The following is a 19,089-nucleotide window of genomic DNA, read 5'->3' as shown; positions in this document are numbered from 1 at the left end:
GGTTTACCATCTCCAAGATTGCACTACAGGAAATTTAACATTTGTTAACAAGGCTGGTCCAACTGAGCCAGAAGCCCATTTTCAGTGGAGACCCGAGGAGAAAAGCTCCAGTGTAATACCAACAATTATGAACTTACATTTGAGAATAACAGTACAATAAAAAAAAAAGCTGATGGTAACAAAGTAGAAAAAAAGCAGTTACATAAGGCAGAGAAATCAGGAACATAGTGGGTGGGAAATCCTTAAAAATAGAGAGAAGTAATTATATACAAATGTTGTTACAAGTCAAGTGACTATTGAAACAAACATATTTACATAGATTGTAGCTGCAACTGAACATTAGGTGTTGAACACATAGATATGATTTTCATTTGCATGATATAGCATCATAGGAGTTATTGCAGTAGAAAGAAATGAAGACATTGAGTAAAAGATGGGGGGTGGGATTTAAGAAGGGTTCTGGCAGGGGCAGGACCATAGGTAATGTTTTAGCTCTTTTTTGAAGTGGGTAACATGTGTGATGTTCATTACATATGAGGGAAGTTTTTCCAGGCCAGGGACACTGACTATTTATATTAGAGTGTGCCAGTGTTTTTATTGGGCTTGTAAATATGTAGGAGATATTGATTGGGGCTACAGATTGAACTATTAGGACTATAGTAGGATACTTGGGAGGAGAGGTAGGGGCAGGCAATAGGTTTGTAGAGTATGGAATGTGTGATATGTAACTGTGATAGTAGAACTTGGGGGAATTCTAGCCATTGAAGTTTCTTTAGTGAAAAACAGTGGTGTGAGTTGTAATGTTGGTTTGTGGTGAATCTAGCAATTTTATTATAAGTCTGTTCAAGCTTGATGACGAATATGGATTGTACATTTGTAAGGACTGGAGTGGCATAGAGTAGGCAAGGTAGGAGGAATGCTTGAGCCAGAGAAAGTCTAGAGCCTTATGTAAGGAATTTTTTTTCCTATAAAGTAGTCCCAGTTTTTATGTGTTTTTTTGATACACTGTTGAATGTGAAGGTCAAATTTTAATTGACCGTCAATTATGGTAGCAAGGAGCTTAGTGTGAGGTTCTACTTTGATGATGGTATTGTTAAGTGATGACCTACACTAAGGCACTGTACGAGCACATCCACTCATGCATAAATTGTGCCATCCCAAATAGAACCAAGATGTTCTCCTCCAAAAAAGGAAGCCAATCTGGTGGTCACCTGCCATAAACAAACTTTACAACAAAAGGAAGAAACTGTTGCAAAAAAAGAGGAAAATCCCAGAATGCAAAAAACTCCCTTCCCAGCCTCAGTAAGAAGCTGAGATCCCTCATAAATTCCTCCAAAGCTAGTTACAAAAATAAAATTGCCAAAGATTCCAAAGACAACCACAAAATGGCAATGCTCAGATCTGCTCTGAGCTACAACAGAATGGCATTAAATATACTGATCCCAAGGATATTGCTAATATCCTGGCAGATCGATTCAGTGCCAACTTCACCCCCCTCTCACTCCCTAAGTGGCCCATCTCAATACCGGAAGATTGCCAAATTCCGGTAATAACGGCCAAACAGGAAAAAAACACACTCTCCAAAGCTAAGAACACAGCATCCATGGGACCAGATGACATCCCGGGCTGTGTACTACATGAACTACAAAATGAACTGGCACCTCACCTAAATGTCATGTTTAATCATACCCTCACCTTAGGCTTCATGCCCACTGAGTGGCGCACAGCTACAGTTACCCCACTCCACAAGGGGGGATCCAACTTGGATCCAGAGAACTATCGCCCCATCAGTCTGACAAGCCTGATCTGCAAGGCCATGGAACGTATTATCATGGAAATTATAAACAAAGACATTGGCAACCTTAAAACACTGAACCCCACCCAGTTTGGGTTCATGAAGGGCCGATCTTGTCTCCTGAACCTAATTGACTTCTTTGAATCAGTCTCCAGAGCCGTGGACAAGGGTAAGACAGTCCACATAGCTTATCTGGACCTCGCCAAGGCCTTTGACACCATCCCCCACTCTGGAATCATAGATAAACTTACTAAGCTGGGCATTAGTCCCTACGTCACTCGATGGGTTGCCAACTGGCTTACTGACAGAACCCATACTGAAAAAGTAGCTGACTCCAAATCCAGCTCCAGACAAATGACAAGTGGAGTACCTAAGGGTTCAGTCCTGGGACCTCTCTTGTTTGGCGTCTACTTCACTGAAGTACAGGCCAACACTAAGGGACTCTGGCTAACAAAGTTCGCAGATATCTGCAAACTGGGAGCAATTATTGAATCTCCAAATGATGTTGATACTCTACAAAAGGGCCTTACAGAAACAGATGCTTGGTGCCAGAGCCATGGGCTCAAGCTCAATGCCAAGAAATGTATAGTTATCCCCTTTGGGAAAAAAACATGTACCCATGAATTACCACATAGGTGGCAGTGCACTAAACACAGAAAGTGTGATAAGAGACTTAGAGACACAGGTGGACAGTGGCCTCACCTTCAATAACCACAACAGTCAGGAAATCCTTCTATGTGGCACACATCATCACTAAGGTCTTTTCATCCAGAAAAAAGGAGGTCATTGTCTCACTGTACTCATCCCTCATTAGACCCATTATAGAATATAATGCCCCATTTGGTATCTACCTCTCAAGACATCTGCAACAACTGGAAAGGCTGCAGAAATACCTCACTAAAAGAATCACAGGCCTAAAGCAGATGCACTATGCTGACCACCTTAAAAAACTCCATCTATACTCTGTTGCATATCGTCTACTTTGAGGCGATCTCTGCTTGACATACAAGGCCATGTCAAACCCAGAGCTGTTGGACATGCTACACTTAAAGAAATCCCAATCCCTCAGAGCCACACGCTCCAGGGATCTAAACCTTGTCATCACAATAAACAAAACACGCTGGAGGGATAGGTTCCTGACCCAGAGACTCCCCAGACTCTGGAATAGACTATTCTGGGAGCAGGAGTATGTATTTCAGAGTGATTTCAAACAGTATATTCAGCATTATACAAGATTTCTAGACAATATTTTTATTGTTTGGAATGGAGATAGTAAAAATTTGGAATTATTTTTGAAGTACATTAACAATACTGTAGAATTTTTAAAATTTACATATACATATAGTTCTACAGAAATATGTTACTTGGACGTTCTGTTAGTAGTGGATCAAGATAAAAAGAGTCTTACATCCAATATCTATAGGAAAGCCACTTTCTCCAACTCTTATTTGAATTATCAAAGCTGGCACCCTAGCCATCAGAAAAAGGCTATTGTTAAGGGCCAAATGGTTAGGGCTGCCAGAATGACCAATGATTTTCAGAGATTTAAGGATGAATTACAATTTATTATGGAAATGTTTATAAGAAGAGGATATCCGGCTGTTTTAGTTAGTACTATAAAAGAGGAGATTATGGTAAAAAGGGACAAAGGATTTTATCAACCTATTTTAAAGGTTAACACACAAGAAATCAGGGATATTGATTTACAGGCAGTTAATGTGGGAACTGGCAAAAAGAAAAGTAAAGAAAGAGAAGGGAAAGATTGTTTGTATTTTATTACTACTTACACTGTAGATACAGAATTTCTGGTTAAGGTTATACAAAGGAACTGAGAACTTTTGAAGTTAGATGTGAATGTTTCCAGCAAAATCAGAACTCCACCTATAAATGTATATAGAAAAGATAGATCTTTTAAAAATCTTTTAGAAAGGAATTATTTTCATGGAGTAGAGTCTTGTAGGGCAGTTGGAAACTTTAGGTGTGGAAGATGTAGTATTTGTAAGCATATCTCCACCACAGGAAATGAAATAGTAGTAGCACATGAAGTTATCTATATTAAGGGACATTTTGATTGTTTTAGTAGGAATGTTGTATATATTGCTAGATGTGACCAATGTCCAGCATTTTATATAGGTAAAACTTGTCGAACATTAAGAGAAAGGATAGGTGAGCATGTTTTAGACATAAGACATATGAAAAATACTAATGCCCTGTATAGACATATTAGACAGCATCCCAAACATGAATTTAAATTTAGTGTGATACAACAAATTATTAAGGATGCTCAAGGATGTGTATTGGATGTCCATTTGGACATTAGTGAAATGAAGTGGCAAATAAGATTAGACACCACCACCTACCCGGGCATTAATGATAGTATTAGTATCTCCCCTTTGTTAAAGTTAAAACGTATTTTAGGATAAAGTTCATGTATAGACCTGGTCCCTTGTAGTATAAGTAACTTTGATTAAGTTTTAAAAGGTTTATTTATTTATCTTTAATATTATTTTTAAACATTATTTTGAATGTTAAGCATGGTTTTATACATTAATATAACTATTATCTTAAAATTTCTTTTGTTGACCAACTAAATATATGGTCCATTTTAGATGTTATGAAATTTGTGTGAAATGTAATTGTTACAATAAGTATATGAGTCTTATCGTTAAAAACATGGTACTGGTTGAAAACATTGTTAAGGAGCATGTCTTTTTAATGTTGTTATGGATACCAAATGGTGTAATTGAATTATTGATTAATTCATAGGTATTTTTAAAGGGAGTGGGAGTTTGGACTTATTTGTTCTGATGAAGTCCATGAATGCAGGACGAAACCTAGGTTAACTTCTTTCAGTGTATTAGTGTACTGTTTTGGTGCAATAAACTTGTCAGTGTTTCTAAAAGAACAGCGTAAGTTCCAGTGTTTGGACTGCTCAAGTATTCCGTGGTTGGATTTGTGGTTACCAAGTTTGCTTTGAGTTGAACTCTGGAATAGACTATCCATACATGTCAATCAGAGTGCCTCTTTGGCCCTCTTCAAAAGGAACCTTGATGATTGGATGGGAGAAAGGAAATTCACACCGGGGATCATGTCAGTCACCTTGCTAGGCAGGGGTCCAGGGAAGTAAATAGTGTGAGAAGAAATAGCCAGGGAATTGTTATGGCTAGGCTTGTATAGGCCCTGGGGCCCATAGCCTAGTACCAACCTATGAACCTATGAGATGGTAAATGTAGGTTTGAGATGGGAGAGTGATCTAGGAAGGAAGAGGAGTTTTTTTTCCTGGATTTAAGATGAGCTGGTTTTCTGTAAGCCATCTTTCAATGGAGAGGAATGTGTTTTGGGTAAGTGTGTGAAGATTTGAGATGTTGTCAGAAAAGAAGATAAGTGTGGAGTCATCCGTATATTGTATAAGAGAGGAGTGGCTGCAAGATGTGTGCAGGTGGTTAGTAAAGATATTAAATAGTATGGGGACCCAGAATTGAGCCCAGGGGGACTCCTGTTTGGATAGGTAGGAAGAGGAAGCAGGAAGTGTGCCATCTGACAGACTGTAGCTTGTTGGTGAGGTACCTGGAGAACCAGTGAAGAGTGGAAGTTGACAGGTTGAGATCAGGTAGTTTTGTTAGTAACTTACAGTGAGATACCATATTGAAGGCTTTAGAGATCTCTAGGAATAGACAGGATACTAGTTGGTTATTGCCTCTAGCCTCCACTGCAGTGTAAGTAAAAGACAGAAGGGTGGTAGCAGTACTGCGGTTTGACCGAAACCCATGTTGGGTAGTGGTGAACAGCTTTTCATAGATTAATAGTTTGAGTACATGCGTGAATGGGCGTACCTTTGTTGAAGGCTGTGCGTCAGGGCTGGTAACTCGGCATGTAAAAATCAACTATCAATCATTAGCAGACCGGAGTTCCACTGTGGCGACCCCTAACCGGGAAAAACCGAAAGACACAAACAGTGTATATGCATTTTCCAGAATTTTTGAAAGTGGGGAAAGAATGGCTATGGGACTTGAAATTGGAAGGGTCAGTGGAGTTTCCTCCTTTATGTAGAGGTATTGCATAGAATGATTTCTATATGTCAGGGATCGTGGCTTCTTGTATTGATATATTATTTACTATCATTGAAATAGGATAGGTTTTAGTATCAGTGGCAATCTCGAGAAAGAGAGGAGGTAGGTTATCCATAAAGGGAGAACATGGTTTTAGTTTATGCAGGAATGATCTGATGTAGGTGGTGGGGACTGGTTACAGTGAAAAGGGGATTTTATTGGTTTGAGAAGAGGCAGAGGGCTTAGTGTTTTGGTCTGTGGGAGATGGTTTGCTGATAGTGTCAATAAAGTGATTGTTATGAAGGGTGGCAGTTTCTTGAGGAGTGCTATTTGGGTAGGGGTTAGGGGTTGTAGGGTTTACTAGGTGAATAATTTTATTGATGGAGCTCCAGAATTTTTTTGGATTAGAGTCGTGGTTGGTTTGGGCCTTATAGTAGAATTTTTTCTTGTCTTTGTTGATTTGTTTTTTGACAAGGTTGCTGAGTTCTTTGTAGTTTTGGAGGTGTGAAGAGGATTTGTTTTTAGTCAGGTTTTCCAAACACTCTCTCCTTTATGCATAAGGGAATGATTGTCTTTAGTAAGCCAGGATATATAATTAGCTTTTATCCTACTTTTCCTTAAGGGTGCTAATGAGTTAAGGACTTCAAGGAGAATATGGTTAAATTTTTGCACTGCTTCATTGAGTATAAGGTGACAGAGGCAGGACCAATTGATGGATAAAAATCTAGGCTTCAGCATTAAAGCATGAGAGTTTTTGTCAGTCTCTGTATAAGTGAGACCTAGGTGGTCGGAGAAAGTATCTGGGAATGTGAATGGGAAGATGGTCACTTATAGTGTTGTGTAGGGTACAGGGGGTTGTGGTAGAGTTTTGGATCATTTGTAAGGATCCAGTCTAGGATTGAGCTGGTATTAGATTCGTTCTTTATGTGCATGGGGGATGTGATAAGTTGATTGAAACTGTGAAGGTTTATGCTGAGGTCTGAGAAGTCAGTCACTAGTTTTGTCCAGTCAATATTTATGTCTCCAAGGATGACTTGTTTCATAAGGTATATTGTGTGAGATACATGACAGTATGTTTTCAAGGATGGGGATGTTATTACCTGGATGCATGTAATTGGAAGCTATAGCAAATTTATTATGGGCATTTAAGTGACAGTTAAGTTTTAATAATTCAGCTGGGTGAAAGTTGGGAAGAGGAGAAGGTAGTCGGTAGAGGTTAAGTTGCTCAGAGAACAGAATAGCAATGCCACCCCTTTTTTGAGGGTTCTGTCTATCCAGTATATATTGTATCTGGGAGGCAAGATTTCATTGTTTGAGATGTGAGGTTTTAGCCATGTATCAGATAAGGTTAGGATATCTGGGGTGTTATGGGCTCTCCATGAATGGAGTTTGATGGTTGTATTGAGGAGGCTTCATGTGTTCATTGAATATATGGTTAAGTTGTTGGGGTAAAATAGGTTCGGAAAGGATGGAGTGAGGTGGGAGTAGGGGGAGATTGGGGCAGAGGGAGGTTGGGGCTGAGTGGAGAGGTGGATGAACCAGGATTGGGTGAATGTCTCCAGCTAGCAGAAGAGCACTTGTGAATAGGGTAAGTTGTGGATGATTAGGGTAGTAGGTGTAGTGCTTTAGCTTAAGCTTGGGGTAGAGAGTTGTGGGGTAGTATTTTGATTTTGAGGAGATGTATGTGGGAGAATTTATAAGAAGATGGGAAGATTTTGTATGATTGGGTAGTATCATTATTGTTAGGGGTGAGGGTAAGCGTAGTTGAAAGTTTAAGGTAAGAGAGTTTAGTATGCTATGAAGTTAAAAATGAGAGAAGGATGATTAGTAGGGTAGTTAGGTAGATGTGGGGCATGGTGTAGTGTATTGTGAGTAAGAGTGGAGGAGCTGTAGTGACAGGGAGGAAGGTTTGGTAAGTGTGGGAGATAGGTAGTTGGATTATATTTAGATTGGTCAGGTATATACGGGAAAGAAGTAGTAGTGCCAAGGATAGCTGAGGTAGGATAAGTGTTAATGGTTATGTCAGTTGTGGAAATAAAAATAGAGTTATAGTAGGGAGGGATTAGGACAAGAATGATTAAGGGGAGAGGTTTAGGATGCAGAAGTCTAAAGGGTAAGGTTGGAGATTGGGTGAGGAATTAGTTTTATGTGAGATGTGAATAACTAGATTTAGAGTAGGGAGGGGTTAGGGGAGAGTTTTAGAATGTGTAAGTAGAAGGGGTGTATTTGGAGACTGGGTGAGGAAGTAGATTGGTAGTGTGATAGAAGTGGGGTAAAGGCAAGGTGGATAGTGTATAAATATAGGGTTTGTGGTGGTGGGTGGGAATGAGGGTAGGGTCAGTGAGTGGAGTGAGCCTGAGCGTAGCGAGGGTGAATGGAGCAGGTAGAAACCTGGTCAACAAGTCCATGTCTACAAGAACCAATCTGTGAACCTGGATTAACTTATTTTCACCTAGTAATGGTTAAGTACTGAAAAAGAATGCAAATATATATATATATATATATATATATATATATATATATATATTTTTTTTTTTTTTTTTTTTTTTCTTTTTTCTAATCTGCATATAGGAAATAAACCCTTTTTTAGCTTTGCAAGGTTAAATTAAAGTTGTTTAAATGGAAGGGCCTCCGGTTAGGAAGTGGCAGTTACCTATAATTATCTGTTGAGGTTAACTAGCAGCATAGGAAAGTAAAAATGTTAGGATAATATCTCAGGAATCCTGCCACAAAGAAATAGAAATGAATGCAGGATATTGTAGTTAAAAGTGGAGGTGGAGTGGTGTCCAACAGTAAAGACTAAGGCTGGCGTGCATGCCATTTAACATGGTTACTACACAGGTCTGGAAAGATATTTACATGTATTAAATGCTGTACAGAATGGACATACTTTGGTATTCAGGCCAGAAAGGATCACAGGCAGAGTTTTCAGGTGTTAGATTATTTTTTCCTGGTTTTAGTGGAGCAGTTGAACAGGGTAGTTAGGCAGATGTGGGGCACGGTGTAGTGTGTTGTGAGTAAGAGTGGAGGAGCTGTAGTGAGAGGGAGGATGGTTTGGTAAGTGTGGGAGATAGGTAGTTGATTTATATTTAGGTTGGTCAGCAGCAATGAAGGGAAGCAAGACTGTAAAGGAAGGGGAGAGAGAGATGAGCTGAAAAAGAGTGGTTTATATTCTATGAATGTTTTACATTTGTAACATGCAAACAAAGGGTACAATGATCTCATACATGAATTCAAAACTTGTGCTGTAACAGTATGAATCAAATGTAAAACACAGGGTACATAGCTAAAATTCACATAATCAATGCCTCGTGGTGTAGCATTAAATGCAACACTTTAGCTGAAAAACAAGCTGAGTAGGAATTCACATAATCAATGTCTTGTGGTGTAACATTAAATACAATGCTTTACCTAAAGAACAAGCAGAACTGGAATTCATATAATCAGTGCCTCTTGGTGTGACATTTAATATGACGCTTTTGCTGAGAATATAAAATACAGCTCTTTAACTGAAAACAAGTCAAGCAAGAACTTTCAATCAGGAAATGGAGCAGTTATAACTTATTGGAAAATGCTTAAATTAGCTTTACCAATTGCAGTACTGAACTGTGAAAGGCTACAATTCTGAACAATCTATTTGGGAGTCAACAGTAGTCTGAACATGGGTTCAGTCAAATAATTCAGTAATGACTATCTCAGCTGTGTATAAGAAAGGCTACAGTTGCCCAAGCATGGGTCCTGGCAACAGAATCACTTAGAAAGTTACTTGGCTAGGAAAAAATGGTGTGTTTGTGTATAATACACACAGTAAACTGCAGACTCTTAGCTATGTATTGTTGGCAGAAGGTCTTGTCTACAAATTCATTTAATTTCTTACTGATTGATAATATTGACCGGTTAATAGAGTCATCCAACTTATAGTCTTTCATTGCATATTCTGGTGACTTAGCTTTTATTTTTTCAAAGCAATCAGACCAGAATACTAATCTATTCCTTTTTAGTAAATTCATTTTAACACTGTTATGATTTTCCTTTAATCTAGAGTCGAGTGTAATGGGAAAGCACAAAATGTTCTGCTCTGATATAAATGGAGTTTTAAAAACATATTTAACTGTTTTAAGAATTGATTTCATATTTGCAACATCTAAAGATTAAAATTAATTTCCTTCTATACATTTTATTAACCAAATTAAAAGATTGTTAGATATTTCTAATCTATCATATTTGATAAACTTATAAGTATTTAATATAATCTGATCCTGAATGGTTTTTCATTGACTAGTGTAAGTTGTGTCTATCCAGAGTATAACCATAATCTTATATGATTGTTATATGCAATTCTCAGCTTTTTAGGATACCATAAGAATGAAGTTAACAGTTTTTTTTCAATATTCTTTAAAAGTCTTTGTCAGGTTTTAAAGGTATTGAATGCAATAGATAGATAGATAGATAAAACCTTGGGTAATATAATAATTTTAATAAGTACTAAACTATTGTCACAAGTAAAAAAAATAATTCCATTTTTAATAAGTAGTACTTCTTTATTTTTCAAAATTAATAATAATCTAAGTCTCAGACAGATTTTTATTCCTAAATATTTTAGTTCTTTTCCTTCCCAATTATAGTTAAAGTTATCTTTAAATGTACTACCCAGCAATTATTTAAAACTAAAGATTCAGTATTGTTATTATTATTATTAAATTTCAGCAGTGATGTTTCTTGAAAATTTTCAATTCCCTCATTTATTTTTCAATTGAATAATTTAAATCTCCTATAGTTAGTAAAATATCTGCAAAAATCTGTATTTTACATTGACAATCCTTGCCAACTGAGAATCCTTAAATTTTTTCATTCCTTCTTATACTATTAGATAAGTGTTCAATAACTAATGCATATAGGAGAAGGACAAAGGACACCCCTGCTTTGTGCCTTGGTTTAAAATGAATCACTGAGAAATGTAAGATCTAGTTTTAGCATATGCTTTGAAATCTCTATACAGATTTTTAATATTTCAATAAAGTCTTTTGGAAATGCCAACATTTCTAAAGTTTTAAACAAGTAGTTCTAATCTACAGAATCAAAAGCTCTCTTGATATCTAAGCTAATTAGTGCAATTCTGTGTTCATTCCTTTTACTAAAGCTAAGATAGCTACTACCCTTTTTATATTATCATACATTAATCTATTGACTATAAATCCTGTTTGATATTTATTAATTTATCTACTATATCTCTTAATCTTGTTGTGAAGATGAAAGTAAATATTTTATAGTGTACATTTAATAATGAAAAAGATCTCTAGGAGGAAATTTAAGTTATTATTATTTCCTTAAGTATAGGTGAGATTACAGAAAATTTCCACAAGAAAGGAATTATTTTCTCATTCTGAATTATCCTGAAAAAATCACTCAGTAATTCTTAAATATTTAATGGAAGCATGCTATATAATTCCATACTTAAACCATCTAACCCTGGAGCTTTACCATTTTTCCCTTTTTTAAATTTAACTTCTGTTAATTATTAAACAGTGACTCTCTTACTACATTTGAATATTAAGAACAGGGGGTGACCATTGCTTTGTTATAATTATCAGATTTTTTCTCTTGTTCTTATAGATAGATAGATAGATAGATAGATAGATAGATAGACTTATTCAACAGAGATATTTGTTGGAGATAAAGATTTTATAACATTTTTAAATACTTGCCAATTGTGTAATCATTAATATTATTTTTATCTTTATCAAGATCCTCATGGATTTATTAAAAATATTAAGAATTTTCCCTATGTCTAAAGTAAGATTATTACTTTGAGGATTTTGGATATTATTGATTTGTCCCTTTTTGCTTAACATCTTACTTCTATTAGATAATCTGTGTAGGCTTTCTGAAGTCATTGTATAACTGTGCATTTTTATTTTTTTCTAAATCTATTGCCACTTTATACATTAAAACGGTTTGATATTTTGTCAAAATTTTATAATGACTTCAGTATTGTCTAATTTCTTTGTTTTTTGCTTAAACTTCACTTTGTGTATTTAATCTTGTATTTCTAAGAACTCTTTATTTTATCCTTTCACTTTATTACTAGCACATCTTTCCATTCTATCCTTAATATGCATTTTAAGCCATCCCATAATTTGATTTTATTAACCTGACCATTTTCATTCAAAAATAAAAAAAATATCAGTTTGTTCCTTAAGGTAACTTTTAAATTATTTTAATTTCATCATATATATTGGGATTGTATAAATAATTTGAAATGTCCTTATATCCATTAAGATATGAATACTTAGTGCATGATGATCAGATCAAGGAAAAGGAATAGCTTTAAAATAAATTACTTTATTAGGCAAATATGTAGAGGGATAAATCCTAGCAATTCTAGTTTGTGCCCTATGCGCATAAGAATAATGAGTAAAAAACAATTACTTATCTTCTTCTTTTACTATTAAATCAACAACATTATTATTATTAATCCATCTGTTTAGTGCTTTAGTTGATGCCAGAATTTAGCTTTTTCTGTTCACGTGTCCCCTATTCTAGATATGCAGTTAACATCCCCTTCTGAAAGTATACTACCCTTCCAAAGATGTTGTAGTAAGTTTAAGTGATCTTTAGCCACTCATGTGTCTATTCCAGGGATCCAGTAATAATTAGCCAGTATATAGAACCTGACATTATATTTAATTACAGAAGTATACATTCCTTTTGGATTATTAATGGATTCCATGACCTTATGCATTATAATTGATTTTCTTCAAAGTATAACAGTTCCTTTACTGTTTTTCTTAAAAATGTACATGATAACATTTTGTAACCTAAGCATATCTTTATCTATGAAGTGAGTCTCTTGAAATAATATAATGGCTTCTCTGTTTAATTTTAGGTATTTCATTAATGATTTCTTTTTGTTGCCATTTAATCCATTTACATTAATAGATAATAGATTAAAACTATCCATACTGTATATTTAAAATATATATTTTAAAAGATAATATGACACATTTACCCACCATATTAATTTAATTGTATATAAGACTCTGATGCATTCCTCCAACACTATCTTAACATTACACGTTTTTTGAAATTTTCCTTTCTACAAACTAAACTAGTAAAACTTGTAAATAACAAAAACAGAAACAAGTCTACAACTGCAACTGTATATATTACTAATAAAACACAACCTGACATGGATACCAAAGTTCCTAGTTTGCCTATCGACTAGACAAACTGTTATACTATGTCTCTACCTAGTAATACCTAAAAATTCATCAAAAAACTAGCCAAAAGCTACAGTGACTTACAAATAATCAATATAATATTATAAAGTAGCTAAAATAATATGAAACTATTAATTTAGCTGTTTATTTTGCCATTTACAACTATCCCCATTACTACATAAAAGTTTAATAATCCTCTTCTATTAATCACAAATATTAATTAATCCAAAATGGTGGACTATATACCTATTTATGCAATAGTAGTATAAATTATGTCATAAATATTCCTTAATTATTCACTCATTCAACATTATTATAACTAAATCTCTAAATTCATAAGTAGAACAGAGTGGTACCTGAAGAGGTAAAGATATCTGTAAACTTACAGATGACATGTAATCTTATCATACTAAACTATTATACTGAAGGATAATCAATGCACATATGTATCTATCATGCTAAAAGACATATACATATTTTACAGATCTAACAAAACTCTAAATTAATTTTAAAAAATACAAGTTTCTATATCTTAAAATTGTGTAACACTCAATATGATAAATATCAAAATATTTAAAAATGCTTTAGCTTATTAAATTAAGTCATAAAAATATGTACATTACTGAGGTCAAAGAGAATGTATTGCTATTTCTATGGAGTAAAAAAAAAACATTTGCAGTCTATATCGTATTCAAAAATTGCAATGTGCTTAATTCAAATCCCATTCTTCCTTCCTGGGTTCAAGCATATTGAAAAATCTAATTTATTTTATATCAAAATGGATGCACTGATTCAGCAACATAACACTCAAATTTCATCTCTGACTTAGTTATTTCAGGTAGTCTTAGTGAATCTAATACCATGCAATATGCAAAAAGCTTCAAAGTTCAAATGACCAAGCTTCAAATTTTGGCTTTCAGGATATTTTCAAATATTTCTATATGATTTTCTATGTAAATTATATGAGTTCTTGTACATTCGCATTTCTGCCATATGCAGGGATATGTAATACATATCTTTCTAATAAGCAGTTTGTTGTTTAAATATACATTTCTTGCCTTATTTGCCCATTAATATTCTACCTTATTCTATATAACTTGTATTGTTAAAATCTCCCATCAAAGAGCTATTTAATCATAAGCTCTGTATTAGAGATTATAGTATGTGTATATATTTCTTAATGTACTGATAATGCTCTTTTATTAATTTTACATAGTAGATATTTCATTCCTTGTGCATATGCATATTATTTATAAGATGTTTATTCTTCTTATTAATTCTAGTATTACAAGCAATCTTGACTACATATAAAATAATTCCTGCTTGTTTAATTTGAATGTGGGTGTTTTTAGCAATTGTGAACTGCTGTTCTGATCCAAGATTCACATCCAGACATTAGAATTTAATTACAGCATATGAAAATGACAACTCATATAGCACACAGCAGCTGCTAATTTCCTCTGTAAGTTTCTCATTCTTCTTAATTCTTTTAAAACAGTCTAATCAGTAACAAACATTTAAATGTACTTCTTTCCATTAATATGTACAGTTAGAGTTAATAATACTATAGCATAAGCCATTAACATTCAGCAAAAATGTAAGAAAATGATATGTCAGCAACAGCTTGGTATAATACAATACTTTTTGTTTTACCCATTCTTCACTTCCAAATAAATATTTAAAAAATGTTATTTTTAGTAGATTTCGTGCATATATACTTGAAAAAAGAAAGAAAAGGAAAGGTCTTTCTTGTTTTCATTGACATCAGTGGTGACCTTTGACCTAGATGTTCTTCATAACAGGTTAAGGAGCAGGCAGGAAACAAGGTAAGCATGAATCAAGCATTTTCACCCAACCGGAACATTCTTTTGGTTTCGAGCTTTTTAAAGTCTTAATTGCTTCATAAATCACCAGTGAAATGAATGTGTTATAGAGGAACAAAGAAAACAAAATCACCAGCACTTTAACACTCTAGTTAGCTTATTACTTAGATCTGATATTCAGTTAACTCAATGATACACATACTAAGCAAAGTTAAACAAAATAAAATTCTTAGCTTATATAGTCTTAAGTTACCAATTAGTTTGCTTATAATTTAATGACATTCTTTTCCAGGAAGTATTTGTTGAACATTTAGAAATACATTTGTAAATTTAGTTAAATTAAATATATTAAGTAAATATAGTAAAATAGTAAAACATACCATTTATACTCCTTATTATGAAAAATGTTTTAGCTTAAAATACAAATACATACATATATACATATGTTTTGAATTGTAAATGTCAATAACACCTTTTACTTAAAGGGTAAATCTATTGCTTCAGAAAATAAAAGTCCTGCAGTCAGATAATAAAAGTCACTTGTTTTTAAGCTTTTTAATTTTAAAAGCAGTTTTCCAGAAATTCAGCTCACTTTGTCTGTTGAGGGATATACTGTTCTAATTCATTTCTTCAGTACTATTAAGGGTTTCATTTCTGTTAACAAAAGTGGATGCCTCCTCCAGTGTGTCAAATATTCTAACTTCTTCAGAAAGAAATACTTTGATCTTTGCAGTAAACACCAAAGTGGCTTTATCACTGTTCTTTCTATGTTCTTTAATCAGCGGTAAGCAGGATTTTCTTTTGTTCATTCCTTTACTGGAATAATCATTGTCAAATCTGACTACATATTCACCTAGTCACCTATTAAAACAGGTGACTATATATTCACCTTTTTAATAGGTGGGCTGGACCATGCTGTTTTTAATATTTATTTGATCTTTTTCTAAGCTGGACATACATTTAACTACTTTGTTAGCTTCTCTATTACTGTGATTATACATCAGGCCTATTCCCAAAATTGGTTTAAATTTATGTTACCTTTCCTGTAGAATCTCCTCTCTAATGTTTATGAGCACAAGCAAAGGATAACCCCTTAATCAAAACATGTTAACCAAAATATTTAGCTCCTTAATTAAATCTAAATCATCAGAAACGATTATTGATAACCTAACCATTTGATCCTTAACCAAACTTTTTTTCTATTTAAATGGGTGGTAGCTACTAAATGAAGGTAACAATTTGAAAGTGTTATTTTTCTGTATATGGTAGATTTAAAGGTAAATTGTCTCAAAATCTTTAATTAATGAAATATCTAAATAATTGCTGTTAACACTAGAATACTGATAAGTAAACTTTAAAAAGACAGTAGTAGAATGTTATGAAATTAGCCAACTGTTCAAAATCACCTTTCCAAATGATGAATATATCATCCAAAAAGTGAAACATAGTCTCTATGTTAGAAGAATAAAGAGAATTAAAAACAAACTTCTGTTTCCAAAACCATGTAACTATATCAGCAAAGAGTTGAATGTATGCAGCACCCATTACCACCCCGTTAAATTGCTTGTAGTATTCCCCTTCAAATAAATGTAATTATTCTTCTGGGCTGTGTTTGGCTGCAAGATACTTCTGAAAAAGTCCTAGGGGATGAAAGCACTTAACTTTGTTATTTTATTTGATATTTCAAAAGTTTTATTAAGCCTATTCAACTTGTGGTATTGACTAGTTAGTCAGCCTCTTCATGGAGAAGGGAAACATGTAATTACTCAAGCATATACTTGTTTGCCCCACCTTTGGATATTTGTATTAGAAAATATGAACTAATTACCACAGGAAGACAAGGCTAGGCTTCTTAAGACCCCCACAGATCTTTAGCCAAGAAATTACATATGAACCTATGACTTAGGCTAAAGACAGATATACAAATTAGGAAAAAATACAGAATATGTATACAAAAGGTTTCACTAAGGCAGCTATACAAAGAATGAAAAGAATTTGCTATATATATATATATATATATATATATATATATATATATATATATACATATACACACACACACACACGTCTTCAAATATGCAGACATTAAACCAGAAAGAAAATGTCCAACATATACAACTATATATTTTCTAATACTTAAGGATAAGCCTTCAACATTTAAGATGGGAGGATTTGTCAATAATTCAAGCATGGGGAATAAACAGGGACACTGATTTATGATTCTAAAAAAAATGAAATTATGTTTTCATGAAATGAAATCCAGACATGCCTTTCAGTCTCTAAGTGCAAGAAATATAGACAAAGCCTCTAAATCAGAAGCTACAGCAATAAATTGATTTGGGTTTTACAGTATCCAGTGTTAGTTTTATGAGCTCTTAAATGGGTTATCAGCATTGATCATATTTTCTGTCACTTTTCAAACTTAAAACAAAAATCCAGCTTTGGCCAACTGTGTAACCTGTAAATAGACCTTGTGGTAATTAAATCTAGTGGGACCAGGAAATTGCTGCAATACTGGGACTCAATTTTGCATCCAGGGAAGTATACTTAAACTAATGTACTTATCTTACCATTTAACTCTGTTTTGTTGTTAACCACCAACCCTTTACTTGTTCTCCATCTTCCCATCTTTGTCCTGTTGTGTTTTTAAATTCAGAGGCTTTTGAGTTCTCTGCCCCTATTGTATATCAGGCCTTAGAACCTGTTCCCAGTTTCATCTCCTGTATACCTGGCTCAGGAAGCTCCTCCCAGTATCATCATCTCCTCTGCTCATCTCACAGGGCACTGAAAGATGAAACTGGGAAGACCCTCCATTAAACTATTAAAGTGTGTTTAGAAATCATCTTGAAGCATGTGTTCCTCACTGCTGCCTTGTCTGCCCTAGAATCACCTTTTAATTACTTGTTGTAGACAGTTGTTTGATTTAACTCAGGTACCATTACACTTTTGGCTGACTTCAGTGTGTTTTTACATTAAGACGACTGAAACTTTGACTCTAGTTACATAAGAAATGTGGCCTGCTCTGTACTAGTAGGGAAATATACAGGGAGTCTTAAACTGAGATAGTTTCATTGGTCTGAGGGCTTTTTAGTTGGTTTAGTCATTTTTATTTGAGTCTATCAATGTGGTACATTCGCATGACTGTTACCTCATTTCCACAGAGCTCAACACTTGGTGTCCTCACCTGTGGTTTCACAAACTGTTTGTCTTGCATCTGGTGCCATCCAGGATAAGATAAAGTCTTTAAATTGAAATATTGCACTTTTCTAAGTTATTTCTGAAGACTGCTGCTGTATTTTCAAATTTATTGCAGTTTTCTGCATTTCATCACTGCAAAGTATATTTGCTTTTCCTTGTTCTAGCTTTTGTTAGTGTGCTTTGAGATCACCTTAAAGTGTGTGTTACTCATTGCTGGCTTGTCTGCCTTAGAATCACCTTGCAATTACTTGTAGATAGTTGTTTGGTTTGCTTCTGGTTCATTTTCACCTTTCACCAACTAAAGTGTGGTTTTACATTAAGAAGACTGCGACTCTAGTGACAGTAGAAAGGTAGCCTGATCTGTCCATTTTTGAAAACACATAGGGAGGCAAAAGATGAGGTCATTTCATTAACCAGAGTGCTTTTAAGTTGAGTTAACAGCTTTTCTTTGGTCTGTATATTCAGCACATTTGCATGAACCTTGGCACAGGTCCACAGAACTCACAAATGCTTGACATCCATGCCTGTATTCTCAGAGTTTTTAGCTTACATCTAGTGCTATCCAGGCTAAGATAAGTACTTCAAATAGAAATGTTTCATTGTTTCTAAGCCATCTCTGAAAACTGCTGCTATAGTTTCTAATTGCCTATTGCAGTTTCTCCATTTCATCACTATAAAGTGTATTTGCTTTTCCTTGGTCCAGCTGCTGCTACATGTGCTATGAAATCACCTTAAAGTATGTATTCTTTATTTCTGGCTTGTCTGCTTCAGGAATGCCTTGTAATTATTTGTTGTAGATAGCTGCTGGATTTGTTTCTGGTACCTTTTCTTTTTTGGCTAATTATAGTGTGTTTCTACATTAAGCAGACTGGTATTGCAATTCTAGTGGCAGTAGAAAGGTAGCTTGGTCTGTCCAACTTGGAAAACATACAGGGAGGATTAAAATGAGATTTTTTCATTGGCTAGGGGGCTCTTTAGTTGTTTTAAATCACTTTTGTTTGAGT

The 19,089-nt window shown here is 34.4% G+C and overlaps 1 protein-coding gene across 1 annotated transcript in view; it reads right to left on the bottom strand.

The window, feature by feature from the left end:
* Positions 1-19,089, bottom strand: part of OAT (ornithine aminotransferase) — a 1,138,382-nt gene that overhangs the window by 1,007,239 nt on the left and 112,054 nt on the right. The window lies entirely within an intron of this gene.

Source organism: Protopterus annectens, chromosome 14.part0, assembly GCF_019279795.1.
Source record: "Protopterus annectens isolate FY-2018-M chromosome 14.part0, PAN1.0, whole genome shotgun sequence".
In the NCBI taxonomy this organism is placed as follows: Eukaryota; Metazoa; Chordata; order Ceratodontiformes; family Protopteridae; genus Protopterus; species Protopterus annectens.
This window is presented reverse-complemented; position numbering and strand designations above follow the sequence as displayed.